Source organism: Falco punctatus (assembly GCF_963210335.1).
Source record: "Falco punctatus genome assembly, chromosome: 1".
Classification (NCBI taxonomy): Eukaryota; Metazoa; Chordata; class Aves; order Falconiformes; family Falconidae; genus Falco; species Falco punctatus.
The window spans coordinates 41,144,387-41,163,586 of record NC_137580.1 but is presented as its reverse complement, the minus strand read 5'-3'; the positions used below and the strand labels follow the sequence as shown (position 1 = coordinate 41,163,586).

Sequence of the window (19,200 nt, the reverse complement as noted above, 5' to 3'; positions counted from 1 at the left end):
CTTGTGATTAAACGCTGCAACATTGCCTGTATGTTTGGAGTAAACACTCACAGCTTCCTCTGCCACTGCTCCAGGCTGATGAGACATGAGTCGCCTACCTTCCCAAAGCTGTTCAGCGGTGCTCGTGCTGCAGTGTCCCATCCTCCACAGAGACATACGAACAGCATCAGGGTCCCATTACCTTTATTCAAGGGTAAATGACACGTGTGTGCGTGTGTGTGTGTGCGCGTGCGTGCGCGCGCAATTTCCTCCCCCAAGCACATAATGAAGTATCATTAGGCTATTAATAGGAACTCCAGGGCTTCAAAGTAAGAGCAGATACTTAAATAAACTTATCAGTTGCCTTCAGTCTGTTATCTACAAATCCCAAGGGGAAATGGGGTCTCTGGGCTGCCTCTGACCCCATGGAAAGTAATTAAGAAATCAAAACCATTGTCAGCAGCTGAAGTTTGCTATTCAGGGATCTACCATGCAGCAGAAAACAGAGGTAGCTGCAAACCAGAAAAATGTTGAGAACTTCTGCAGCAGGGAAAGTGCAGAAATTACAAAGATCAGCACTACCATCTGTTGAACTTAACAGTTCTAATATCTTCACTTAACCAGAATATTTCAGGGGATGGTGCATTTCTTCCTCCTAGAGCACTACGAGCCCTGCAGGATAGCTGCACTCCTGCAACTCTTGCCATTGATGGACAAGCTCTGGCTTGTACCCACTGTAACATTCTGTGAAAAAACACCGAACACTTTGTTTTTTTCCTTGGTGGTGTGAAAACTCCCCAGCAGAAATGGTGGATCTGGGATTCAGGTGTTTTATTGCTGTTAAGTGTTTTTCAACGTTGTTTAAAGCCTATGCTGATTTTCATGGACTGCCTGCTATCAGATGTGTGTTTCTTTCTGGTACTGTTTCATTTTTACCTTGTAGCTGAAATGTCATCCCCTTTCATGCAGAAGTGGTTTTCTTGCTCCCTTGTGCATCAGACATTTTGCTGCTGGAACAGTGAATTTCCCTCCACTGGCACCTCCCATAAGCTGTGTTCACTCCTGTAGACTTGGGGTGTCTGCAAGATATTAAAATAAACCCTATTCATAAAAGGCAGGCAGAAACTGTTTTTATTTGAGCTGCAGAGGAGAGAGCACTACCCAGCACAGCCAGGGTGTGAGGCTGGACAGGACTGCCCCAGCTTCCAAAGTGTAAATACTCATTGCAAACTAAGCATGGGGGAAACACTGCCTGCCTGGTTGCCCACTGCCTGCATCACAGAGCTTCAGGAAGCAGAGCCCCCAGACAAGGTGTAGAGGAATGAAGCTGGGTTAATTATCATTGATAATATACAGCTCTGGGCTGGCTTCAGGGACGGTGGGTTGGCTGATGTAGATAAGGTGCAGATGTGGCTGGTTCTGTTAAGTGGTTGAGAGTCAATGGAGAGAGAGCAGCTGAGGAAGAAGCAGAGAGAGAAAGAAGTAAGAGAAGAGAGAGCGGGCCCTGGATGAGGTGAGGAGAAGGCAGCAGAGGGACTGGCATGAAGAGCGTGCTGGTATGAGATGGTGAAAGACCTTGTTGGAGCCTGATAGTTTGAAGAGTGCTGTGACAACAAGGAACCGCCTGGGGACAGTAAGGTGAGAAACTTGAAAGAAGAGCAAAACTGAGCATACTGGAGTGATAAGGCCAGGTGGCTGAGCCTTTGTGGGACTGGTCTTTGCAGAGACAGAGATGCAGAGACAGATCCTGGCTGTTCAACAGTGCTAGCTGAAACACAGCACACTCAAACCTTCTTGAAGCACAAGGGAACTGAAGGAAATTAAGTTGCTTCTGCTTAATGATGCCAATGAGCAAAGCCTGGGTGCTCTTTCTCTCTTTCACCAAGCAGGGGAGGATGCTATCTAACACAGCTCCTCTGTGAGCAGCTAAAAGACCATTCATCAACAACTGAATTCCTGTGGTGGGTGAATTTTGGGGAACTAATAGTTGCTGCTTACCTCTGTGCATAGGAAAGTTCCTGAAGCAACAAGGTGGGCTGCAGACACACCTTCAGAGAGCAGCAGACATGATGCAGTGCAAGTCATATGTTCTGCTTCTCATTCTACCCTTCTTCCCAGCTCAGCATCACCAATCTGAAAATAGTCAGACTCCTCCAAGGAAGGCACAGGGATACCTGGCATTCTTCTGCATCAAGATAAAGTCCCTCAGCAAGGGGACCATTGTTGGATGGTCCATTAAATTTACCTCTAAAAATTTACCTCCATCCACTGATGGGCCATTAAATTTACCTCTAAAACATGGACTCACATTTTGTCCATCAGTTGAAGAAGCCTGACTAAGAATGGGTCAAGCATATAAGGATACACCTTCCCCAGACAGGACAGCTGTCATACTTTGATAACCCTGGGTGGATGTTTCTTCAATGATTTTCTTCCATAATTCCATCCACTCTCTTCCTGAAGCTATGTAAATGTTGGGCATCCACAGGATCTTGCAGTCAGGAGTGCTGCAGGTGGCAGGATGACTTCTGAAAAAGATTCTCCTTCTCTCTGTCTCCTCCTAGTTTCTTTTCATGCTGTTTGGAGAAGGAAAAAAAAGTTAAGGATTCTTTCTTGGGCCTAAAAATATTCTTTGTCTTAGATATGAGAAGAAATTAATTCTCTGTGCTTAGAAATGGGTGAAGCTTTACCTATAATCTCACATCCAGTCTAGGGGAGTTCTTTTTAAGAAAGTCCAAAATGAATTGAAGGAAATCCAGAGTTCAACAAGAGTGGCAGTTGTGTTAAAAAAATGACTGTAATGAATCATTGAAAGAATTGAGGTTTTTTAGTCTAGAAATAGGAAGACTGGAGGGGGGATACAATGGTCTGCCCACCTGAAAAAGTACCGCATATAAGAAGATGGATCATTGTTCTTTGTGTCTGGGAAATACCTTTTGGGGCAGGACACAAAGTAATTAGTTTCCTTTGCAGGAAAGTGGATTTGGGTTAGAAATTAAACCACTCTTCCTAATTATAATGCTCTCGGCAAATGAGCTGGGAAGCATGGGAATCCCCAAGTCCTGTGAGCTGCAGGACTGGGGCAGACACCCCACATGGACAGATGAACAGACCTCCTGTGTGTTCCTACCTCACAGCCTGCGAGCCCCCACCATTCCTGCCACCCCAATGGCATTTAGAGGATGACCGCTATTTGATAGTGTCACTTTAACTTTCCTGTCATTCTTTGCCAAAATGGCTTGGGGAAAAGCATTCCCTTTTTTCCTCTTAAATACGTTGAGCAGCCCAAAGTACATTTTCCTCTCTGAGTTCTCCCCTCTGTAACTAATGTGACCAAACTTCCACAGGTCACACTTAATGTTTCATTTGATGTGGTGATGCAACTTTGCCCAGCTGGTCTGTGCTTACCCAGTGCTCAGACACCGACGGTCACAGATGGATTGATTTACTTACCCGGTAAGTGGGAGGTCACTGGGTAAGACCATAAATATAGTCACAATCCACATTTTCTTCCAACAATGAGGTTTATCTTTCTGTATCATACATTTCCCATGCAAAGTGTGTGGTTCCTCTAGCATGTGATTCCCCTCTTTTTGGCAGCCTTGCTGTGATAAGTTTTATCAACATTGCTAAATGAATTCTGCCAAGGAGTGGACTTGAGGCCTGTTCCCCAGCTGCCCACACCACAAAATCATTAGTCTGATCCCTGGCTGTTTTGGATGGCTCTAGCTCTGCGCAAGGCGAACCCTGGTTTAGTGAGCAGTTCACTGCAAGGACCTCTCCCAGCAGGCAGCATGAGTGAGATTAAATTTGGGGGTTGTCTTCCTCCCTCTGTTTTCCAACACTACTGCTTGGCTTTGCATCCTTAAATATCCCTGGGGACCCTCCGATGGCTGTAACTCAGGGTGTGAAATGCAGCCCCTCCACTTGGCGCTGGTGATAAAAAGTCCTCCCAGGGGCTCTGTAGTACGAACACGGTCTGTTCAAGATGGAACTAATGTGAAGTAGTGCAGACATGAGGCATGGTACATCACTAAAGATTTGGGATTGCTCCTTGGTCCTCTTTTATTTACCGGCACAGATATACCCTTTGAGCTCTCACTTACTTCAGATGAATGCTAGTGAGAAGAGAATCAGACCCCTACATTCATTCTGAACATGTCTTTTTGGTCAGGTGGACTTGTTTTCTCAGAACAAAAATGGGGGATGAATGAGAGAAAATAGCCCTAAATTTCCTTTTTTATGTTTTTGCTTAGTGGTTTCAATATAAAAAAGCTGAAGGATGTGTCATTTTCACCTATATTGTGCATTGTTTTTTGTTTTTTTGGTTTTTTTTTTTTTACAAGGAGAAGGAAGGGTTCCTTGTGTTTTTTAAAGGAAAAGTATAGAATCAGAACATTTCCCACCACTTCAGAAGGAAAAGAGATATTTGGAGAAAGAAAAAATCATGGTGATTCCCCTCCCCCCCTTAATGTGTTTGGGGAAGATGATCAAGGTGCAATGTCAGGTTTTCTTTGTGTTGAATATCAAGGTTTTACCAGGAGAGATTTAAAAATCCTGCAGCCTTGACTGCCAAATGATACTGCATCTGTGCTGGGCATGCTGGTCTCCCAGCTCTGTTTCCCTTGCAGCCATGTTCGCCCAAACCCAATACAACCCATCCCTGCTCATATGCCTTTCTCCAGGTGTCTTGCATCCTCTCTCATCCTTACTGCTCCATGAACCAGCTCTTTGATTCATTCATATCTTCAAAAGTACATGTTTTTCTCCTTTCTGTTATGCATGTCAGGACAGAATTAGAGGGCAAACTGCTGCTTGGGCATGTGGTCCTTTGCCCAACATGGGGAAGGACCCAAAACTACTGTTGTGGCCTCCCCTTTGACTGAGAGTAGGTGTGCCCCAGCAGCTCCATAGTGCCAGTATCTAAAGCGTCCCCCTGCCCCCAACACACACACTGTTGCATGACTGCCAACTTGATGTGCAATTACATAGGCTACCTTGAACCACTTTTAAGACAGTACCTGTCACCCCTGTCTCTTTTGGGCTGGGATGAGGTTAGCCCTCTCCTGTTTTTCTTCATTTTTCTTGGATGGAGCAGCCAGATGGGACAGCTAGAGCCCTAACTCTGACCCAGTCATGCAAAGGGGAGCCAGCTGGCCTTGCGGGTATCAGTCATTATCCATTATTTGAGCATATTTTCCCTGTCTGCAGGCAGAGAGATGCAGGTTGACATCCTCCCAGGTGCTGAGTTCAGTGTCTTCCCTATAGCTGGATCACCAGTATAAAACACTATTTTCAGTTTCTCTCTGGTCTAAAGACCAGATTCTTCCCTCTCCCTTTCCCTGCCTTCTGGTCCATCATCCAGCTCTGAATGTGATAGAGGATTTCTCTCCCCACCCAAGTCAAAAAGAGTTGTAGCAGCACAAAGGCAATTTGCTCTTCTAAGTGTTATATTTTCCAGGCTACCTCTATTATAACCTCCTGAAGGACTGTTATTTGCCCTCATATGGGGCAAACCGAAGAGATTTGGAAACCTCTTTGAAGCTGTGAGTAGCTTCACCTCCTTGCATTTCACCTCATGGAAATGCAATTTGTTAATATGTTCTCAGTTCATCTCCAAACTGCCACTCCTCAAATGCAGAGCAGAAAGAGTTCTGTGCCTGCTGATAGCACCAATGCAGCCATGAGGTCATTAGCATCAGGCTGCACCTGTTTCACACCATTCATAGAGCACCATTAATGGTCCAGATAGTGATTATTTGTTCATACGTGGAGGGGATTGAAGCTTCCCACATGGCTGACAGCATGCAAGGGGTAAGGGACTTTCTGTTAAGGAAAGACAGACACAAGCACATCATGGCTGCTAAGAAAATTGAGCTTATCACAACAGTGACCCATACACTTGCTGTGATGACTCCAGAAATGGTAAGGGCCAGAGCCTTAAAAGAAATGCTGATAAATAACACTGAAGGTTAAAGGAATGGTGTGCTTGAAGTGATTTCTTGGAGCCTCAGGCACTGTGGCAGAACTTTTGCAGGGCTCTGTGAAGTCCCCAGACCTGTGGAAGGCAGGACGTTCAGTAATTATAACAGTGTCTCACAGACATATGAATCAGAATAGCTCCACTGAGGGTATCACTCGTTTGCCAAAGGAGCAAATAAAATTATTTCCATTTTAGTGGTATAGATTTGCAGTAACCAGGTAATTTCTGTTCACTGCTCTAGAAAAGAATAAAAATCTCATAGCATCCCCGTAGAGAAGGGAAACCAGGGAATAAACTGCTATGAGCCAGGTCACTTGCTTTTTAGCCTAATGTCCTTAGGAAATGAGGGTGCACAGTCACACTGTGTATGTCATCTGTCTTCCTGTGTCAGCCCAAAAAAATGTTAGCCCTTTTTACAATGTTACCCAATTTTGAAAAGCAGGGTAAAGTCTTAAAAATATTATGTCATATTGAAGATAAAATTTTCATAAAAATATGAGGTGGAAATGATCCCCAGTGCCTGTGATGTGACTGAGGGAGTCTGCAGCTTATTTCATATCAGACATTCTCCACTTAGAAGAGCTGGACAATACCTGGGCTTCCTCTTTGTATCTCTCTTCCATCTGAGCAAGATGCTCTCTAACCACATCACCAGTATTGCTCTTTAAGGCAAAAAAAACTTTTATTTTCTGCTGCTCCTTTTTAGCTCAGAATGGCAAAATGCTACAAACACTATATTGTGACCTAAATGCTATGGAAAATTAAAGCTTAAGCAGGAGATTGTGGCTTTTATCTTTGCCTTGTTATTTATGCTGCTGTCTTTCTAAGCACTTCTCTCGCACTTGTCTGGCAAATTAAAAACATGAGATAAAATAAAAAGTTTCATTTCCAAAAGTTCCCTTATTATTGTGAATGGTTTTCAAGCCCTTTCTGTTCTGCTGTGAATGGGACTTCTACAGTCACACTTTCTTCCAAGCATGAAAGGACTTCAGACATTCAAAAGCTGTACTAAACAATTGCCACATGATGCAGAAAATCTATAATACCATTTTGGAGAATCCCCAAAGCAGAACAATCCTGCTAATGGCCAGGTCAGCATGCACAGTCCTCACACCCTGGGATCCTCTCCGTTTTGCTTCTGGGTAAACTGAGGTGCAAAAGCAGTCTGTGAATTTATTGCCAAATAACCCAAAACTCTTAAGAGGCGTAGCTGTAACTGCCCTAATGGATGCTCTGCCCTTATTCAGGTGTGGGCCGTACAGCTTCCTTCCCTTGCTGCTCTCTGTCCTGCACACGTCTGCTTGGAGATGCCATAAGGCTAAACTGGGAGGCATCTGCCGATGAGCCACGCAGTCAAACAAACTCCCAGCCAGAATGTGATCAGCCAGCACTGAGCACCCTGTTGCCCACAGGTGCTGATAGCTTCATGAGTAGTGAAGAAGGAACAAACACAAACTTCACAAATTATTTCTACATTTTCAATAAATACAGTGGAGAATAAAAGGAGACAGGATCTGTTTTCTGGCTGCAAGGCACACATCATGTTCACACTTTTTTCTCCCCAAACAGAATGACTTTGTCGTCTGGCCTTTCAGGAACGGTCCTGGACAGGTGGCATGCCCTGAGATTGTGCTGTCCAGGAAAGCACCAGAACAGGGTAAAATCTCACAGCTGGAGGCTGTGTCCTGGGACTCTTTAGCGACTCAGGTGCATATAACCCACTGGTGCATGATAGAACCCCTAAAACATGTCTTTGCACAGTGCAGGGATGCGCAGACATGGACAAGCTGTGTTATGGGGGCTGGAACAGTGCAATGTCTACAGCAATGCATGGTAGTCTTCTGCCTGTGCTGGTGATGGACTCCTCATTAACTCCAGCTTTGGCCTCAAGACCTCTGCCGTAAAAAGGTGGCCAGCCCAAAATCACAAAGGCAGGATCTGTCATTTGGGATGGATGACACGCTGACAAAGAGCAGAACTTGACCTGGGAATTTTATACATCTCATTTCTACCTCTTGAGATGACTGAAGTAAGGAAGAAAAAAGCAAATCAAAACCACATATCATCTTTGTTTTGTCATTGTGTACAAGAGAAGGGGAATAACACAAATCACCAGTAAAACCAACATCTCTTCTGGGAGAAAATTCTATTGCATTTGTAAGAGGCTGTTGACAAATAACTGGAAGCATTGAAAGTGTTGTTTCATTCAAGCTGCCCCTTTTTATTTATAACCATTGACAGTGCTGGGGAGATGGAGGCAGATTAAATGGAAGGCACAGAATTGACAACCGGAGTTTTAAAGCAAACAAAAGTGTATTTAAGATGGGGATGTGTTGTTCCCCATGCTCTACTTCAACTGCCCATGAACACTTCTCTGAAGTGAAGCAAAGTGATCTTGTGTGCCAAATTTCAATTTTAATTTCTTCACTGTGTTCCCCATGGCCAGCTGAGTTGGGCAAGCATTGCCACAGTGTGAAATAAGCAGAAAAGTCCTCCCTCAGGTATCTGTCAGCAGTAGGCTAAAAATAAAATAAAGTAGGCAACTGTACTACTGTACCATACAGCCAAAAGTTAGTTAGCATCCAAATGCCAAAATTATTCTTTGCCCTGCATTGCAAAGGAGCTCATGGGAGAAATGTGCAATGGCCCCTCACAACCTTTATGGTCCACGAAACATTAGTTGTGACTGCTTTGGGTGAGCAGTCATCTTTCCCAGGATCTGTCCATATGTGCAAAAGCAAGCTAATTTTCAAGCTACCTTGCCCAAATTCTGCTGCCATTTCCAGGGCTGCAGCTCCCTTTGATGGGTCCCTGCTCATGGGCAGAACCTAGCAGGACATGGAGCCCACTGCACCGTGGGGCACTAATGACACAAAGGTTTCTTGGATGTGACTATGGGCCTGCTAAGCACCAAGTGCCAGAAGTGCCTTTCCAGCACAACAAATGACCATTTTAATGCCAACGTGTTACAGAGCATTTATTTATAAAGTGCTCTGGGGGATTCAAGGATATTTTTTGCTTTCTCAGGCAGTGGAGCAGAGTGGGCAGTGCATTGCACAAGAGACTCAGTTCTATTTCCAGTTCTGACAAAGGCATAAAACACATGATAGGGGCAATGCACTTCACCTACTTTTTAAATGAGGTATGGAATCTTACCTTACTTACTCAAAAAAATTTTTTGAGATCTGCTGATTAAAAAAAATAAATCAGCAGAGCAAAAGGGGCAGTGACAGCCTTAAACAACACATAAACACCATCTCTAGCTTTTCTCCTGCTTTCCTCACTCAGACCTCCCGTAACTTTCTGCTTTCCCACAGAAAACTCCCAAGGTGTGACTTTTTCCACAAGCAGACATATTTGTTTGAAACTATGAGCAAGGACTATTCTGACTTTTGGAAAAGAAAACACAAGACTTTTGTGGAGGATCAAACAAAAAATATTTGAAAAGCAATCTCTCTCCACTTTTCTGCTGAAGGAATGATGCACTGGAGGCAGCAGGTGAAGCACAGCCCAGCAAGAGCCTTGGTGGAACCTGTTTCTGCACATTCAGGTGACAGTGGACTTGGGCTGGGCTGAATTTGGGGCGGTTCTTCCTCTGCAGACTGTGAAGGAGGGGGAAGGGGGTGATGGAGAAGAGGGAGAGAGGGGGCAGGATGTTCTCACAGGAACTCTAGGCAGGAAGGGACCTCTGGGATCATGGTGTCTTGCCCTGGGTCTCACATCCCACCACATCCTCTAGACCTGGTAGTCAACCCAGCAAGCTCCCCATAAGCCTCAGCTATCTTAGCCTGGGGGCTATGGTGGTGCAGGCATCAGAAGTAGCATGCTGTGATACAGCCACTTTCCTGCAACACAGTAGGTATGTAAGAGCTGAAACAATTAAGCTCCTTGACTGGTTTGGGATTTTTTTTCTCGTTATTTTTCTCCTTTTGAAATCCACCCAGAAGGCTCTACATTAATCGATAGTAGTAAGGAGGCTATCACCCACCAGGAAATGCTGAACTTGAACTTGCACGCAGACAGTGAAACCTGAAAGTGTCAATCCCATCATGGGTACGTGTCCCAGCATGGACTTGCATGAGCTTATTACTGGCTCTCTCTGGAATGATGCAGCGCAGCTTTCAAATTGGTTTCCTCCAGATTTTGCCCTTTTATTGACAATTTCAGAGTTTATCCACAAGGATAATAAAAGAGTTACGACTGTGCTTAAATAAAATTTATTGTAACAGTTTCTTAGCCTGTGCTTAGTTCAGGGGACTGTTTCAGGGGCATTTTTATTGCCTGGCCATTTCTGTTCTGCTGTGAAAGGTTAAGCCGCCAAAGGGACAGTCATGATTGCAGGGATGGAAGGCTGATAGAAAGGACAGAGCTTTGGATACATGTCAAAGCTTTCACAGGACTGGCTGGTCTAAACTATTTCAGGGGTAATCATTACCAGCCCATCTGAATAATTAGGCTCATTTTCCAGGGGATAACAGCTGCTAACTACTGCTCAGTGATTTGTGGCACATAGCCATTTTTCTGGCTTTTTAACATAACCAGTCATTGACCCTTCAGGGTTCTGCTCAGAGTTGTTCTGCAGCTCAGGCAATTGGATCAAATCTCACTACTCTGAATTCCTCTGGAAGTGCTACATGGGTGAACCTCTCCGAAATGCATTCAGTATGAATACAATGTCCTGGTGCTCAGCTGCCTCATGATGTTGAACGTGTAAATAGTCCAAAATAGCTAAGTGAATGTTGTGTGCCCTGCTGTCTTTTAAAGTGTACTTTTGCTGGGACAAAATAATTTTGGTTGACAGGGCTGGAGCCTGAGGTGTTTCATGTATCTCCAAAGGTGCAGTGTACCTAAGGGTACCATGCAATGCCTGAACTTCAAGACTGGACCTATTGCAGCCATTATTCAGCCTCATGGTCTCAGACACCTCAAGGAGATTGTTGGTCTATATCCCAGGGAACCAAAGTTTTTATATGATTCACAGGCTGGCAGTGTGTCTTTGCTTCTGCTAGACCAAGCTGAGTATTACGCATGTGCCTGGAGTGCCAAGGACTTGTAAAGCACATTGACACACACGTATTCTCGGGGACTTTCCAGGTTGCACCTTGCTCCCAGAAATACTCAGGTCAACTGCAGCCAGGTAGTTAGCAGCTGAGATTCTTCATATGCAGGTCTGGTCACCATCATTTACGTGTTTATTGCCTTATGTCAACTGCTGAAGCACAGGCTTTGCGGGGTAAAAAATGGTGTACTCAGAGAGATAGGAATGTTTTTAAATTAGAACTGGATTTGTGAACTGATCTTTTTATCCATCCATCCATCCATTGAAGAAATTTCCCTTCCATCCAAAGTCAGGAGGCTCCAATATTGACTCTTGAGCTCATCAGGGACCAGAACCTGATATATTCACAGCTCATCTTCACAACCACTAATTAAAATAGTTGCTAGGCTTATTAGCAACAAAAATACAACTTGCAAACAAAGAAATAAGTCTTAGTCATGGTACTTTCTTCCATGGATTCCACTGTATTGAAAATATGAGACTTCTTTTGCATGTTTTCTGAGCTGGAATCAAAGAACCATAGAATGGTTTAGGTTGGAAGACACTTTAAAGACCATCTGCTTCCAACCCCCTGCCACGGGCAGCGACACCTCCCACCAGCCCAGGTTGCTCCAAGCCCCGTCCAGCCTGGCCTTGGACACTGCCAGGGATGGGGCATCCACAGCTGCTCTGGGCAGCCTGTGCCAGTGCCTTACCACCCCCACACTAAAGAATTTGTTCCTAATATCTGATCTAAATCTCTCCTCTTTCAGTTTAAAGCCATTCCTCCTTGTCCTGTCACTACAGGCCCTACTGAAAAGTCTGTCCCCATCTTTCTTACAAGCCCCCTTTAGGCACTGGGAGGTTGCTCCAAGGTCTCCCCGCAGCCTTCTCCTCTCCAGGCTGAGCAACCCCAACTCTCTCAGCCTGTCTTCACAGGAGAGCTGCTCCAGCCCTCTGAACATCTTCACAGCTCTCCTCTGGACGTGCCCCAGCAGGTCCATGTTCTTCTTATGTCGGGAGCTCCAGAGATGAATGCAGTACAGCAAGAACCCCGCCTCTCCCTATCCACTCTGCGGTGATCAGGAGGACTCCCATTTTCCAGTTAGCTCTCTCTTCACTATAAGAGCTCATGACAGATACTGTAACTCCTACCTGGGTTTTAGCCGCATGCATGTAGACAAGATTTCTCCAAACAGGCTGCTATACCTTCCACTGAACTCCTTCTGTTGTGTGACCTTTAAAAAGCTGCTTGGAGAGTTAGCTGAGACAGATGGAGTTAGAAGCCAACAACCCATCTCCTAAGCATGTGCCTTTTGCCACAAGCCCTTTAAGTCTTTTTGCACCTCAGTCTTTCGAAGCCTTTGAGCAAAAGCCCTACTATAATGGCATTACTATTATGCTGGCTGGCAGCTTGTTGTGACTCTGCATTGTTCATGTGCCCTTTTTCTTACAGTTTTTCTGTTCCAATCTGGTTAATAGATGATGTTTTCCCAAAGGCATCTCAGCCTTGGCACTGGGCCAAGTGGTCTGTGACCTAACACCTTTCCCAGCTATCTTTAGCTTCACCTCCTGTGTGCTGAGACTTGTTATTACATACAAGGTGGGGGTTTTTTCTGCAGATTGCTCCTATGTATTTGATTATTTAATAGTTATTGGTCATATACTGAAGTGCTCTTGTAAGTCCTCTATTGTATTCTGCTGGACTGTGACACTCTTCACACTCCGACTCATCAGCCACTGTGAAATGGCATTATTTTATATTACATTAATAGCCATAAATGCATAAACGCACTCCAAATTTCAGAGCTGGGCCCAGTTTATTAGATTATTAGTAAAAAGCACATACAGCTTTGCAACAGATTAGACATAATGCTCTCCTTGCACAAGGGTTATCTCAAATCTGCTCAGGAAAGGATGCTCAAAAAAGAAACATGGCTATCCTTTTGGACTAATCTAAGCATGTTGCCACAAGATTCCTAAAATACTTCAGATTATACCCTTATCTTATTTGTCTTTGGGGAAAGTTTGCGTATCTCAAAGTCAGCAAATATATAGTTTACTTAGCTTAACTACTCATTAACATAAAAACCTGTTTTCAGTACTAGGAGACTCATCCGCTTGGTGTCAGACTGAAGTCTGAGAAATGCTGCTGTTTCAGACAAATTTAACATAGTTGAAAAACACTGAACTGCTGCAGTTCAGTCACTTGCTTAGCTTAAGTACACTCTAAGTAGACATTGGTTATCACTTCTTCCTCTCCCAACCCTGTAACCTCAGTTACTCCATCACCTTGACATCTTTGCTAAATGGATAGAAATGACAAATGCTAATAAATTCCTGTGACATTTACACAGGTCAAGAAAACATGCAAACATAAGATTAATGCAAGTTAATCAGATACTGTTTACAGAATAATTAAAGTCTTGAAACACAACCTCTCTCTGGTTTTAATAATGAATATTCGCAAATCACTGTTGCCACATGAGATTATTCAGCATCTTTTCTGCCTTACACCTTTCAGCCTAATTTTAATAATGAGTGCCTTTTCAGTCTAACAATGTTCTTTAAATTTAAAGTTAGCAGATTAATATGCACATAAAAAAATAAGTACATCACCTCTAATATCTCTCCAGTGGTCAGATTTTACTTTGCATGATAGACTGATTACAGATAATTAATATTGGCATGATTACAGTTTGGCAAATTAAACTATGTGCCCATGGGGTAAAAACAGAACGACAGAATAACTTCTTTACGAGCGAGACGACCGTATAAAATCTCAGTGACTTGCTTCTACCTGCTACAGCCTGTCTGCTCTGGAAGTCTGTTCTCCCTGTAGGTCATACGATTTTTGTGATTTAACAGATAAGTGGTGTTGTCATAGCTCATGTTGATCTGTGCCAAAGCCACTACATCAGCACAGGAATTAATCTCTCTCTGGCACGCCGCAGGCTGCCAGCGGTGCTTTCAGGGTGTCAGACACTGGGTGAAACTTCACCACCTCTGGTAGATCCAAATTTCCTCTGCAGTGCTGTTCTTCTAAACAAAACCCAAGCTAAATAAATTTAGCACTTAATTATTTATTAATAATTATTCTATTCTATTCTATTCTATTCTATTCTATTCTATTCTATTCTATTCTATTCTACTCTATTCTTACTCATCGGGGCAGTGGCAACAAAGTTTAGTGGCCACATAAGAAATAGCCAGAGATTTGATTCTGAACAAAAGCCTTTGCAGCAAACTGTGATGTTACTGACCCCAGTTTATGAACTGAAAGTAACTGGTCTTGCAGTTTCTGGTGGTCATGTTGATAAACCACAGCTCCAGTGCTTCAGACCATCTGCATCCTGACCATCACAAGTCCCATTCCTGCAGCTGTAAGGGATGACTCGAATAATGTGCCTTCCTTACCATCTCTCTTGGCTTTCAGTTACATACCAACAAAGATGATAAAGTTATTTATATCTTATAAGGGACCCAATAATATAAGGCAGACTACACTAAAGGAAGAAGCTTGTTCTCACATTTTACTCTCCATCCTTTTGTTTGGTGCGGTACCAAACATGTTTTTGAAGCTCTTTTGAATTTTCCAAACTGTTAACTGCCAACAACTGTGTTTTCTGAGTGCATCTTATAACTTCTTTATAAAGAACTCCACTATAACTCCTTTTATGTAGCCAAAGATGTAATTCTTTTCTCACAGAAAACGTCCTCTCAATTGTGCCAGAATGGGAGGCCAGGTACAAGAGAGATACTCTGTGAATGCCCTCACCTTTTTTCTTCACCAGCAAAGTGAGAAGCTGGTCTCATCTTCTCCTTCCTCCCATCTTTTTAGCTCTAGCAATGCAATCACAGAATTAAGTTCTGTGTTTGTTTTCCTCCCCTCTGCCTTTCCCCAACACTCTCTATCCAGACTGTGAGTTAAGAGGTGCTAAGATTTCTTGATGGATCCAGGGTGCTTTTTTTAACTCCTCGTGTTCTTAAAAGCCTTACTGCCAGTACAGAAACCTAGACTGTCACCTTTCATTTTTTCCTCAGCTTCATCTCCTCCTCCATGCTCTGTCTTTGTTTTCAGCAGGCTCCAAAGACTTCGGCTACCAGCACTCAAAATGCCCCCATGACCAGTTACAGGGTAAAGCTAAAACCCTCAGGGGAAGTTGTGCTTCACTTTCTTGTTTGTTCTGACTTTAATGCTGTAAAACATTTCAGCGTGACCCATGTCTGGAAGGCGTTTTACCGCACAGAAGTGTTTTGCTGCAGTAACTCAATCAGATGGTTATTCCTGGCGCTATTGCAAGTTCTGTCAATGTCACAGCAGTCTGGCTGGCATGGGGTGATTATGCATATAAAATCCAGAATTACCAAATTGTAATCACAGAGCAAACACTATTAGCACCTGATTCATCGATCACTACCTTATTAACCACTCTAATTAGTATGAGCTGTGCAAAACCCCTCTGGGTACCGATGCATTAGATCTACATCTAAATATAGTCATAACGTTGGGAGTCCAATATCAAAACCACCCGGTTCAAACAATTAGTTTGTAAGTAAAAGAAAAAGGCAGCATGTCATCTCCTGCAATATCAACCAGGTTAGAGATACATCACCAAAAAATGGATACCTGTTTCTATCACTGCCATTGTCTGGAAGCTTTTCTCTACTATTAGACATACCTGCTGCAACTGTAAGCTGGGTGACATGTCCCAGAAACCAGCTGCTCTTTGTCTTGGGAACCTTTAGTGTTTCCGAAACGTGATGCAGGTGCCAGAGTTCTTAGCCTCAGTGAATTACAGTTGCTCTTCTGCCTGTTTTTTCCCAGTTTCATGAAAAATTATTTTGCTTGATGCAATTTATTGTAAATTAATCCAAAGCAAACTTTTTTTTTTTTTTTTTTAATGCCTACACGCATTAATATATGTAGGTATGTACATAAATCCTCCTTATATGCTTTGCTGGGATTTTCAACGTGGTGCTGGAGAGCAGGAGTGATTCTTACTGAATTCCAGTTCTGCCAAGTTATTGCGATATTTTCTGGATTTGTGGGTTAAAATTGGATGTATGTATGATGTTATTAACAAACTCTCTGAATTGCTGTAATGTATTCCAGAAACAATGTTTTTGATTACCATAGAAAAACATGTACTGAACCAAGAAAAAAAATGCATTTCAAACATTTTAAAATTGTTTATGGATCAAAAAAGATGTCAGGTAACTCAGGTTACTTCCTTTTTTAAAAAAATCCAGAGAGGTTTTATTAAAATACGCATATCATTCCTTTTTCCCTGCTAGACAGCTGATGCATATGAGATGCGTATCTGGGGTAAGTTGGTTTATCTGAGATTTTTAGAGGGAATCAAAGGGAAAAATGTGTTCTGACACATAATTTTACAAGTACATTTGTTCTGCCAAATAATTAATTCTTTAAATTCTTCCAAATGGGAAATCATGCTTTCTGGCCCATAAGCAGCCTTGTTATTCCTAACCATAGACCATAGAGTATGAAAAATAACAGCCTTTTTTTCAGATATCAGTCCATGTGACACCTATAATTTACAGCACTTGCAAATACAAATGGAATTAATGCCAGGTAGGGTTTCCAAAGGGCCTGGGAATCGGATATGCTTTTGAAAGACTGTTGACCAAGGATCACAGACTAATCTGTTTAAGGGACATGCCTGGCACACTGTCTTGAAAACTTTTCTTCACCAAAGTAGCGGTGTTGAACTCAGCAGTTTAACATGTCTGGGTAAGCATTGGCAGGATTTATCCCTCCTTAAATTTCTACAGATTTGCAGAGCTGTCTGTACATGTAGGAACAAGCTCTAACTATAGCTGACTTATTTATGTTGTTCATGCCAATCAAAATATTGAAGAACTTTGAGATATTAGCACCCTATTATCTCTTTGTCTGTACATATTACAATACATAGAAAAGAGGAATTAACTCTTTCCTCCTTCCCTCCTAGCCCCTTTCTTTCCTTGCTTAAATTCTTTCATACTTGCAGTTGATTTTTTTCAGCATCTTTAAGTTGAATTATTTGAATTTTGTCTTACAGAGTTATTATAGGATTGAAACAAACCTTCATTTTCACCCCTTCAGTCCTTCCAAGGAACACTGAAAAAACAGAGGTACAGGTGATAAAAGTAATACCCTGTCCTTGGAGGTGTTCCAGAGTCAACTGGGCGTGGCCCGGAGCAACCTGATCTAGCGAAACCTGTGTCGAGCAGGATGTTGGGCTAGATGACCTCTGAAGACCCCTTCCAACCTCAAATGTGATGCTACAGTTCTATGAAATTTCAGCTAAACTACGTTTCTCCTGATGGCCAATATCAATATACTGGCCAGGCATCTTCATTCCCACTGGAGTGACTGGGACCTGAGGAATGTAGTCATATGAGTGTGGCACGGAGCCTAACTTTTAAATCCTTGTTCACCTTGAGCTATTTGTGGTCCCCTTTGCAGAAGTGTGGCACTACCCAGACTTTAGGAGACCAGCTGAGCAGTCAACATTACTGAGCAAAAGGCAGCCCATGTGTCACCCATTACCATCCATAGTCCTATGTCATCTCCTGTCTGAAGTAATAATAGAGCTCATCACAAGCCATCTGTAAACCAAAGTTACCAGGATTTCTGTGCCAAAATCAGCCTTGGCCATATCATTAAACAGCCTTCCCGTTGTCTCTCTTGGGTCCTTTTTTAGTTAGTATCCAAATTAAAAGTGTAATAAGAGGTAATAAGGATATCCCAAATCACAGAGTGGGGAGAAATTATATTAATTTCCAATAGATTTATAGCAGTATGATTCCACACACTTTCAGAGTGTTGTGTCATATTAAAATGGTTTCAGTGAGAAAAAGAGTTGCTATGAAGGAGATCAATTTTTACTTACAGCCCGATGCATTCCCATCTCTGCAGGGCAGTTTTGTTTTCCACAGCAGTGTGAATTCCTGACAAATGTTCCTTGTGTGCCTACTGTGGCCCCAGTTCTCCTCTGTTGGCTGCTGCCGCTCATCCACTCTTCCGTATCACAGAGCTGATTATTCTTTCTGAGGGCTAGAATTTTACACTTGGACTTATTGAATTGGACTTCATTTTTTCCAGACAATTTTTTTCCAAGCTTTCAAGACAATTTTGGATTTCAGTCTTGTCCTCCTGCTTGTTCACATGAATTGCCAAAGCCATCAGTCTGTAGAAGCTCGAAGTCATTAATAAAAAGTGTTGACTGGTACCTGTCCTATGGCAGACTTTTCTTTCTTAATACCTTGTTCTTGTCTGATACTTCTCAGAGAATACTTATTAATGTTTTGCTTTTTTCCAGTCAAATGCCAGTACAATAAATAGTAGCATTATCTAATCCTTGTTTCCCAAAATTGTTTAGGAGACTATCTAGTGAAATAATGTCCAGACCTTAAGTCACAATATTTGACATCTATGGGGTTTTTTCCTATCCTACAGGCCTATTAAAAAAATAAAAATCTTTCGGCTATTATTCGTCCCTCTGTTGTCTTCTCCACACTTACAGACTGAGTATTTATTTCAACATTATTCTGAAAACTGAATGATGCTAGCTCACTGTATCACCCCATCCTTCTTTCTGAAGGTTGGCAGTGTGTTAGCCTTTTCCTACACCACCTCCCACCCCATGTTCTCACAGGTCATTACCATTGCTCTGCAGGTTTTTTCCAGCTGTCTCCCAGAATACACATAAGTGACTGTGGTCAAGTCCAGGTCATTTGAAAACCTATCTGCTATATCACTTTTTCTCTCATTATAGCCTGACTTCTGGGGTCTTTCTGCAGTGTTAATTGTGTCAAACACCGAATCACTGTTGAGATAGCACTATTTTTTTATGTCTTTGGGTGACATATTCCTCTCCCTTGAGATGAGGAACAACTGTCATGGAAATTCGTCTCATTCTTTTTATACTTACTAGATGCTTTTTTGTTCTTTGTCTGTCTCAGTTTTGCCCCTATATATCTATGCCTGTCTGATAAACTTGTCCATAGTACTTTGATGAAGTTTCTGGATTCTGTGTGTTTTTTACCTGTCTCCGAAGTCCCTAAAGCTCTGTTTGGCCAAGTAGGTTTCTTACCACTTTCTTAAGCCATCTTTCATGTTGAGATTGTATGTCTTCTTTTAACAGAAATTTCTTAAGGCATTGCTAGTTCTCCACAATTTTCCACCTTAAAA

The 19,200-nt window shown here is 42.7% G+C and overlaps 1 protein-coding gene across 1 annotated transcript in view; it reads left to right on the top strand.

Moving 5' to 3' along the window:
* Window positions 1–228: 228 nt before the first annotated feature.
* The window catches only part of ADRA1D (adrenoceptor alpha 1D), an 85,619-nt gene continuing 66,647 nt past the window's right edge, over window positions 229–19,200 (top strand). The window contains exon 1 of the mRNA XM_080396822.1: window positions 229–19,200. This exon is cut by the window's right edge and continues 14,989 nt beyond it. The gene's annotated coding sequence lies outside the window, so the exon portion shown is untranslated.